Raw genomic sequence first — 8,686 nt, forward strand, 5'->3', positions numbered from 1 at the left:
TCCGGACTCCCTCGGCCGCGAGTAACTATATCGACTTTTACCGTGCACGCGCGCACGCATGGATGCATTCACGCCGGGCGTTTTGCTGCACGCAGCGCGGTCGCGCTCTCGCAATTTATGTAGGACTGGGCTTCGAAATTGTCCGTGGAGAATGGGTTCTTATATGCATAATCATTGGTATTACTTAAGGTACGAAGAAAACGGAGGAGTTTACGATCGCAATCTCACTCTCACTCCGCTTTGTCTCCGCGCGATATCTCGCGCACCACGCGCTCGTTTCGACGAATCTCGCCTAATCCTCGTCGAGATTGAACCGTTTGCGCGGCTGAAAATTGATACGATTTCAATTAGCGGCTGATCTTTCCAGTGCCTGTCCGAAAGAATGGTAGCTCGCGCATCGATGGACGAGCTGCGGTGTGTGCACGCGAACGTACGGAAATCGCTTCCGTGAAGCCTACATAATTGAAGTCCGGATTCGATCCACGGCTATTCGAGAATCAGGCGGGAGATAAAGCGATAACCGCGATACGCCGACAGACGTGCGTGCCTAGGACGTGGAAGAGGCGCGTAGAAAAGGAGTAAACGGGCCAGAGATATACCGACACTCTACTTCTTTCCTCTTCTCTCCCTTCGCTTCTTCCATAGCACATGAATGAACACCGGGCGGAAGTAGGTTACTATTACGTCATGCACGGTACGTTCACGGAGCAGCCGGATAGTTTCGCGCCCATATTCGCCCAGATCTTGGCGATAGACTTGCCGCGGAGAAAGTAATTAGAGAGGCTGGGAGGGAGCATAGGCGTAGTTTCCGCTCTGCTAAATTCAAGGTTACCTATTGTCGGTCTGGCCTACCGTGGCCGTGAATCCTCGCCTCCTCTTCCTCGCGCTAGTCTCGGAATGTGGTCAATGCATTATGATCCACACACGCCATCGAGTAACGTTCCACGATAGTTTTCAGCAAAGATTGGATATCGTCTTCCCTCGGGATTCGTCAAGTCGTCGACGTTAGAAAGATTGAAAGTAAACTTGGATGTTAAATTAAAATCCTGTTAAAGTAAACTCTCTTGAAAACGCGGAATAATCATCTTATTATTGGTGATTTTGTTGACCATATCTGGCGATTAAAGTTCTTATTGCGAAAAATATTACCCCAGCCGGGATTCGAACCCGGGACCTCCCTACAATCCGTGACGGGCGTCTTAGCCAGCTCGACCACCGGGGCTGTGTTCATCATATTTTTGCATCTTGAAGCTCAAGTCGCAAAGCAATATGCCGAAAGTGCGAGTAGTCTTGAACGGGAGATGAATTGGTGAAAAGGCGGAAGCAAATACACTATCCGTTGGTGCAGTCGACTTTACCGCTGGACTCGGTTTTTTCCGCGCGGTCGTTATTAAAGGCGCCTGATATACAGGAAGTTTATAATATTAATTCAACGGCGGTCTTACTTTGCACATTCGATACCTCCGTTTTACGTCCGATAATTGTGCAGGTTTATCCGCGGTATCTCGTTGGATAATATTTACGACGACTATTCGGCCGACGCGATTTATTACTTCTTAGCCGTGGTAGACACAGTTATTCATAACCGCGTGCGAATCGCGTGCGTGAGCGCGCCGTCGGGCTGTCGGATTATAATATCTCAATTTCGCGGAAGAGATACGATTAGAATCGATCGTTCACCAAGGCGCAGCTCGTGTAGCACGATCGATTGTGCCGCGGGATCGGCGGGCCACCATTAATTTCGACGGTCAAAGCAGATCGGGCGCGCAACGCGAGACGCCGTCGCGTCGGAACCCTCTCGCAGCAGGAACGGCGGGAATTTAACGACCGTGTAGGCGACAGTGAAAGTAGCGTTACTTAATACCTTATATCGCGGCTCGTAAATAACAATAAGGCTGTGTACGTGTTCAACTGGATCGGTCGACTTTTGTCGCCCCGGCCAATGGCGACCGATACGTTGGCCAATACGTCGGACGCCATATGACGTACGAAAAAGAAATGCACGCCTTCTTATTTCGCAAGAGTGTTTACGTACTTGAGAGTCGCGAGGATGCAAACTCGAAGATTCACGAGGAGGAGGAGGAGCTTCAAAGTCGTACGGCCGTGCCGTTTCGTGACGGGGTGAGAGCATCCAATTTCATTGTAATATCTGGGAATGTGTTCCGCTTTCTCTTTTCTTTTGTCTCACGTCTCAATTTTAACGCCTCGATATTACGTAATCTCGATTGCACGAGCGAGGAGTCGCTTCGTATTCCTCACTCGGAGGGAGGAATAAATCTCCCCGTCCGTCTCACAAGCATTGCATAGCTAGAGGTTTAATATCACTCAAACGTCACGCATTTTTCCCCCGTCCGCTTATTACGCTGTCGGGGGATCATCGTCATTTAATGTAGATCATCGGCAGGCGCGACCTTCGCCGAGGTGGCTCTCCGTTCAATAATAAAAAGAACGTGCCGCGCGGCGCACGCATTTCTCCGCGCTGATCCTGGCCTGGCGCCGTGTAAATCGAGGACCCCTCAGTCGTGCACTTGCCAGGCCCGAGGAGACAGGTTTCAAGGTTGCGACGACCGATCATCGTCTTACCGGGAAGGGTTCTCTCCCTCTTTCTTCCTCTCTTTCCTTTCTCCCCTTCGTCCCTCGCGCACGGATCGCAGAAAAAGTCACGGAGATGTGTGCTGCGAGAGAATATAACGTAGACGATATATCGCCGGCTTATCATTTTATTCGTAGAATGTAGAAAAGTGAGCAGGCGATTTCTTGGCCTCGCGTAAGAGATTGCTTCTTACGAGGCGTCTCGCGCGGATACGAGCATCTTTTCTCCCCTCGCCAAATGTTTCTTTGTATTCTCTCGCGGAGGCGTTTTGTACGCGCCGCACGGTACTTAAGGGATAAGTCGCGAATATTCTTGTCTATCCCTCTAACGTTGTATCGACGGATTATCATCGATAACTCACCGATATAAATTAGGAAGTTAAACGCGTCTCAGTCAACAAAACGCCATTGATAGAAACAATTTATTTTATACAATTAATATAAGAATTCTGATACTGCCGTTAAAAATTAAAATAATATTGTTAATACTGAGAGGAAAATACGCTGCGCAATGTGTGTGTGCATCGATAAATTTTTATTTTATTTTAAAAAGACTTTAGTCGATTAAATATTATTTACTTTACAAGTGATTGAGAATTGAGGACATCCTGCGTGAAAAAAAAATTAAATTTCTTACACTTGAACTCGTTTAAACCGAGTTTTAAACCGAGTTTTAAACCGAGACGTCATTTCGAGAGATATCGCCTCCGTCTCGTACACTCGTATTATATTATTTTCTGCAAAATGCCGGGTGTATTTATAGCTTTACTCACATTGTTCCTATGACTTGAAATTCGTAAGAAAAACTGACAATAACGTTTTCTCTCAATGAGTTTGCACGATGCATAATTCTGCAGCGCTGACGCACGCGGCTATTTATACTACGGGTTCAACGGGGAGACGATAGCCGGATAATTACATGGAGTTCAATGTTCGTCTCATTGATGTGTGAAATGGACTTTTCTATCTAATTATAGTCATTAACGCCAAGACTCTTTCTTGCATTTGTAATACTGTATACTTGAGTTTTTATTGCGGCCGCGATATTAATGCCAAAGATACGAGAGAAGACAGTGCCTCGTACTTATGATGCGCATTGTAGGAAAAAGTGCGCGATTTCGCAGAACAAGAGACAATTACCGCCAAGATATCGCTGAATCTAAGGCAACGACATTACTTGTGCACAATCTAAATTTTATCAGATAAAATGTCTACAGATGTTATTTAAATTATTGCACAGTAATATATTATTACCTAAAATTATTACCCATATGCACAGAAATATAGATGTGTGCGATGTAGATAATTGATAGAATAATTGAATGTCTTTTTAATTAGTTACCTCGCTAATTACTCGACTCAATTAATCGCACGCACCGTTTATATCCAGGATAATACGTTTGTTTCCACATTAATTTGTAATGTAATTAATGTGCAGCTGCCCTCTTCCTCCGAAACATCTGTCACGAAGACCGAATGCGAGCGAGCGCGCGTCGGAAATTCCGCAAACGCATCCGTGCATCGCGCGCGTAAAATGTCAAGGCCGCGATGACATTCTCGCGGTTCGCCTACTATAGCGTGCGCATATTATCCATATGAAACGCATCTAATATGTCTGGAAAAGGATCCAGGATCGTGACTCGAACGAGTTTCTTGATATAAATGGAAATATGAGATGTATCCCAGCTAAAAGAGCAACTATGACGCAGGAGTTGAAGCAAGTGATCAATTAAATGTGTACAGTGATGGGCAGAATGCTTGCGACACTTTTTTCTAGTGACTCGTGGAACGCGCATTTAGATTCAGGATTACGTTTCAAAATCTTCTTCTCCGAGAAATATTTTACTCGATGGCCATTCCGAAACCATTTTGAGCGTTTTCGATCTATTTCGCAAATAAAATTTTCCTCGGCCTGAATCTAGATGCGCGTTCCTAAACTCGTTAAAAACAGTGTCGCAACCATTCTGTCCGTCACTGTACTCGTCTGTTAAAAGAGGGGGTAATTCTATATAAATTGAGATACGTTTACGCGGTTCTTTCAATTTGCAAAAGACAAAAGTATCTCGCGAAAGTATTCCGAGCTGTGGGAAAACGGATTACGAGCACTTGCACGATAGAGGACAGAGAGAGAGAGAGGGAAAAAGAAAGGGAGACAGACAGGAAGAGGGGGACAGCTCGTCTGTGAAACCAATGAACGTATGTAGCTGTCTAATCTGCCTATTTCGCCGTCCGGCGCGTAGGTGTTCGCCGCGCGCCCTCGACACCTTCGGCGATATGTATAACGGCATGTAAGCCGCCGCTTTACAAGGTTAGGGGAATTCGATCTCCGGCGAGTATAGAGGAACACGACGTGCGTAACGACGTCGGGGAACGTTGCGCCTGGAATTAATCATCGGCACCTTCTCTCGCGGCATCGCGCTCGTTGTCATGTGAATGGCGTGTAGATGTGTTTGCATACCTACCTACGCGGTGCGCTCCGCGTTACACGGGCTGGGGCTCGCGTGTAAACGCGCACGGCCGAGATGAATAATTTTCGTATTTAATTAATTGCGATTTAATGGACGATAGGGAATGTAACGGGACAGCCGTTGCACGCGTAAGACTTACTGTGCGGGCTATTAAACGTTTGCTCTCCCTCCCCTCCCCCCCTCTCTCTCTCGACTTTAAAAGACTATCGCCGAGATTGTGATCGACTTGGAAGGAATCAATTTTTCGAGCGAATAAAGTGACTGCCGCGTCGACCTCGGCGGGTTTGTGCTTTCACAGCGCGCGCTCCTAATTGATTTTAATTGATGGCTAATAATCGAACGGGCCGTCCCGTTACGTCCAAGTTTGTTAGTATGTATCTGCCTTCAGTTTAATTAATCGCGCATTAAATATTGATTGCAACGTAATGTGCGCGCGTGATTATAGTTACACTCGATCGCTCGGTGATCGATAATCTCGTTTAAGATTGTTATGTTCCCTGTCACAAGGGACTTCTTTACACACGCATGTTTCATAAATTAGAATTGAATCGGGGAATTCAAGAACCGCGCTTGCGCACGATAAACTGAATTTCTGGTATAAACGTATAAACTATACAGCACGACTTTTTAATCGACGATGAAAAGCTAATATCCAAATATTCAGTTGGCAATTGTATCTCTTTGAAATTCCTTTTGCTCTGCTGATTTGAATGGAAGAAAAACCGAGCACTTTAGACCAGATAACGCACCGTTCTCGACGATGTCGTCTCTATCGTTTCATCACGCGATGTCAAATCGTTCGCAGTGTACGCGCCTCATGTCCAGAGATGTTTTCGTACTTTACGACGATGCACTTTTAACGGGCGAGGGTGTCGAGGACCTCTGGCGAGATCTTTTCATGCGGTTCCGTTCGTGAGGAGCGAGAGAGCCCAGGTTTATCTCGAAGGGGGAGAGGAAGCCTGGGCGCTCTCCGCGAACACAATCTTGCGCTGCTCGTGCACACACGCGCGCGCGCGGATAACACGCTTTACAACTCCCTCTCACCCTCCTTCTCCTCCTCCCCCTCCTCTCTCTCTCTCTCTCCCGCTATCCCTTTCTTTCGCACTCGTGGCCATCGTCTTGACGTCCTTTTCCGTTTCTCCCGTCCTCCTTGCCTTGCCCCGCGTTCTCGTTCTGTCTTCCTTCGGTGCTCGAAGCCAAGAGCTGGTCCTGCTATAACCCGGAGTCCGCTGACGGTCGCCCCATGTATGGCAGCTTGCTTTATGCTGCCTGCATCGCATTGCAATGCACACCGCGCAAGCGAGCGCGGCTTAGCCCGTTGCTGCATTTCGGTCGAAACGCGCACGCGATATCCACCACGTCGGTCTCTCAGTCGCTCTTAATGCGTGGGCCACGGACGTGTAACGCAGTGGCAGTGCCAGCTGCATCGCGGTCCCCATCGATCGTCCAAATATTCGACGGTGAACTGAAAAGATCGGCGAAGAAAGGAGCGGGAATCGAAACTCGTTGAAAAACGGATAAAAAAATCATTTCGATGCCTTCGAATTTCCAACGTCGGTCTCGCGTCTGCGTAAACATCTTTAAACATGCGCTTGCAACAATGCACAACGAAACAAAAAATGGAAAATAAAACATACTTACAATCCGCCAGATCTGCCTGGCGGTCCAGTTCCGTTTTTGGCTCGTTGTACGCATTTAAGAAGCAACCACCAAGCGTGCAGGCAAAGTATCTTTCGACACATCTTTTTCGTACAATTTATTTTTAATATTATCTTAAATCACATAAAATGTAAATTATGTATGCGCAATTTAATATAAGATACAAGAGACGCGGCAAAATCACATTTTACGAGCAACAATGTGGCAGCGCCTTTTCAAGCTCTCTCCCTCCCCTCCCCTCTCTCTCACTCCCCTCCGACGAAATAAACGGTAGAAAGGTCCAACTTTTTGCAATACCGGAGCACATGCGTCCCCACGGATGGACGAACTTTTCGCGCACGTTCCTCGATGCATACTCGGCGGCGGCGGGAGGGAGGGATGGGAGGGCAGGCGAGAAACGGGCGCCCCGACCGCGACGGCGACTTCGAAACGCGCGTAATGGCATTCCTCGTTCTCAGCTGCGTTCGCACCCTGACCTTACTCGCCCATATTCGGGCCTGGTCGTGATTGCCTTCTGCCTTTTTGCCGCGACGGCCAACATCCGCGCGCCTCTGTATGCGTTCGCGCGTACGCCACCGCGCGCCATTCTTTGCACGGCTACGCACGTCGCGCGGATACGTGCGTATTTGACGCGAGCCTCTCCGCGAGATAACGACAGGCGCTGTTGCGCGCATGTATTTGGGGAATGTATCTGCGAATTATTTTACAGCCTGTAGCATCACTTCCTACATGCTTCGCCGTATTGACGTTTCGGGTCGCGTGAATACTCGGACGTTAATAACTAAATGAAAAGAAATTTTTCTGCGGGGGATAGGATAGACGTATACCGTCTGTAGTAACATGCAGTAAAACATATATTATAACTTTATTATTTCTATTTCTCAACAATTTTATAACTCTTACATTTTAATTAACGCGAGAGAAAATATTCGGTGCAACTAATTCAGATAAAAAAAAGAACAATTGTTTTCAGGGCTTAATATGCGCTAGTGTTGGGTAAATGTCTGTTTCATGCAAATGAAGAGTACACTGGGTTTCATATTAACATATATACACAGCACATGGACCATCAGAGATAAAAAAAATTAGCATTTAGAGCGAGCTGCAATAAGAACTACAAATAATTTCTCGTGAGCTAACAGCAGGGGGTGAAAAATTTGATGTTGGCATATTACAAAATAGAAGAATGAAAAGCGAGCGTGATTTCATAATATAGTCGTGGCTCGAACTTTTGTAAAAAAAAAGAAAAGAAGTGTCGCGGCCGGAACCAGTTTATCCTTATTCCAACGATATCCCTTTGTCACCGAAGGTCGCCTACTTTGTTTCGTCGTCGGACGATAACTTTTCCGACTACAGTGCACCGCGGATTTACGGTAAAAACTAGTTTCGCCGGTCGCCTATTTCAGTCCTCGTTCGCGGCGCAACGTGGAAGCATCATCGCGCCAAGAGTCGATTTATGTACGTCTCGTAATTGACGGTATTGACGGTGCGATTTCGTCAGGCGTGTCTCAACGTACGTTTCAACGGAGGCGTGGGAGGTATTGATAATTTCTACTTTGTGACGCTGCAATCATGAATCTTATAGATACCGAAATATAAAAGCAAATAGTTCTAAACATATATGTATATCTTTTATTAATTAATTATATACATAAAATGTGCTTAACCTCATGCCTTTACTTGAGCCGATCTCTAGATTTTGGTCAGCGGTTTCCCCCTCGATATCGACAGAACTAATTGAGAGAATTGATTGGTATTACTTAAAAATCTTGGATGTAGATAGAATAGCTAATTGCGATTTTTAGTTACGCGGGGTAAAATTCGTAAAAGATTAGAATTACGAATAATCCAAATAATTCGATTACTAGGTGTGGGCCCCAAAATGAGTTGCTGTCTTTTTGTTCCCATAGTAGCTATTCCCTATATAATAACTGAATATAATAAAGGGATTAGAAAAAATTTTCATA

At 46.2% G+C, this 8,686-nt stretch overlaps 1 non-coding gene across 1 annotated transcript; it reads right to left on the reverse strand.

Moving 5' to 3' along the window:
- Nucleotides 1–1,146: 1,146 nt before the first annotated feature.
- Nucleotides 1,147–1,222, reverse strand: Trnav-cac. The gene is given in 2 exon segments: nucleotides 1,147–1,180; nucleotides 1,187–1,222. It is a non-coding gene; the product is annotated as a tRNA-Val (tRNA).
- Nucleotides 1,223–8,686: the final 7,464 nt, after the last annotated feature.

Source organism: Vollenhovia emeryi, unplaced genomic scaffold, assembly GCF_000949405.1.
Source record: "Vollenhovia emeryi isolate VEMERY1.0 unplaced genomic scaffold, V.emery_V1.0 DF939143.1, whole genome shotgun sequence".
Classification (NCBI taxonomy): Eukaryota; Metazoa; Arthropoda; class Insecta; order Hymenoptera; family Formicidae; genus Vollenhovia; species Vollenhovia emeryi.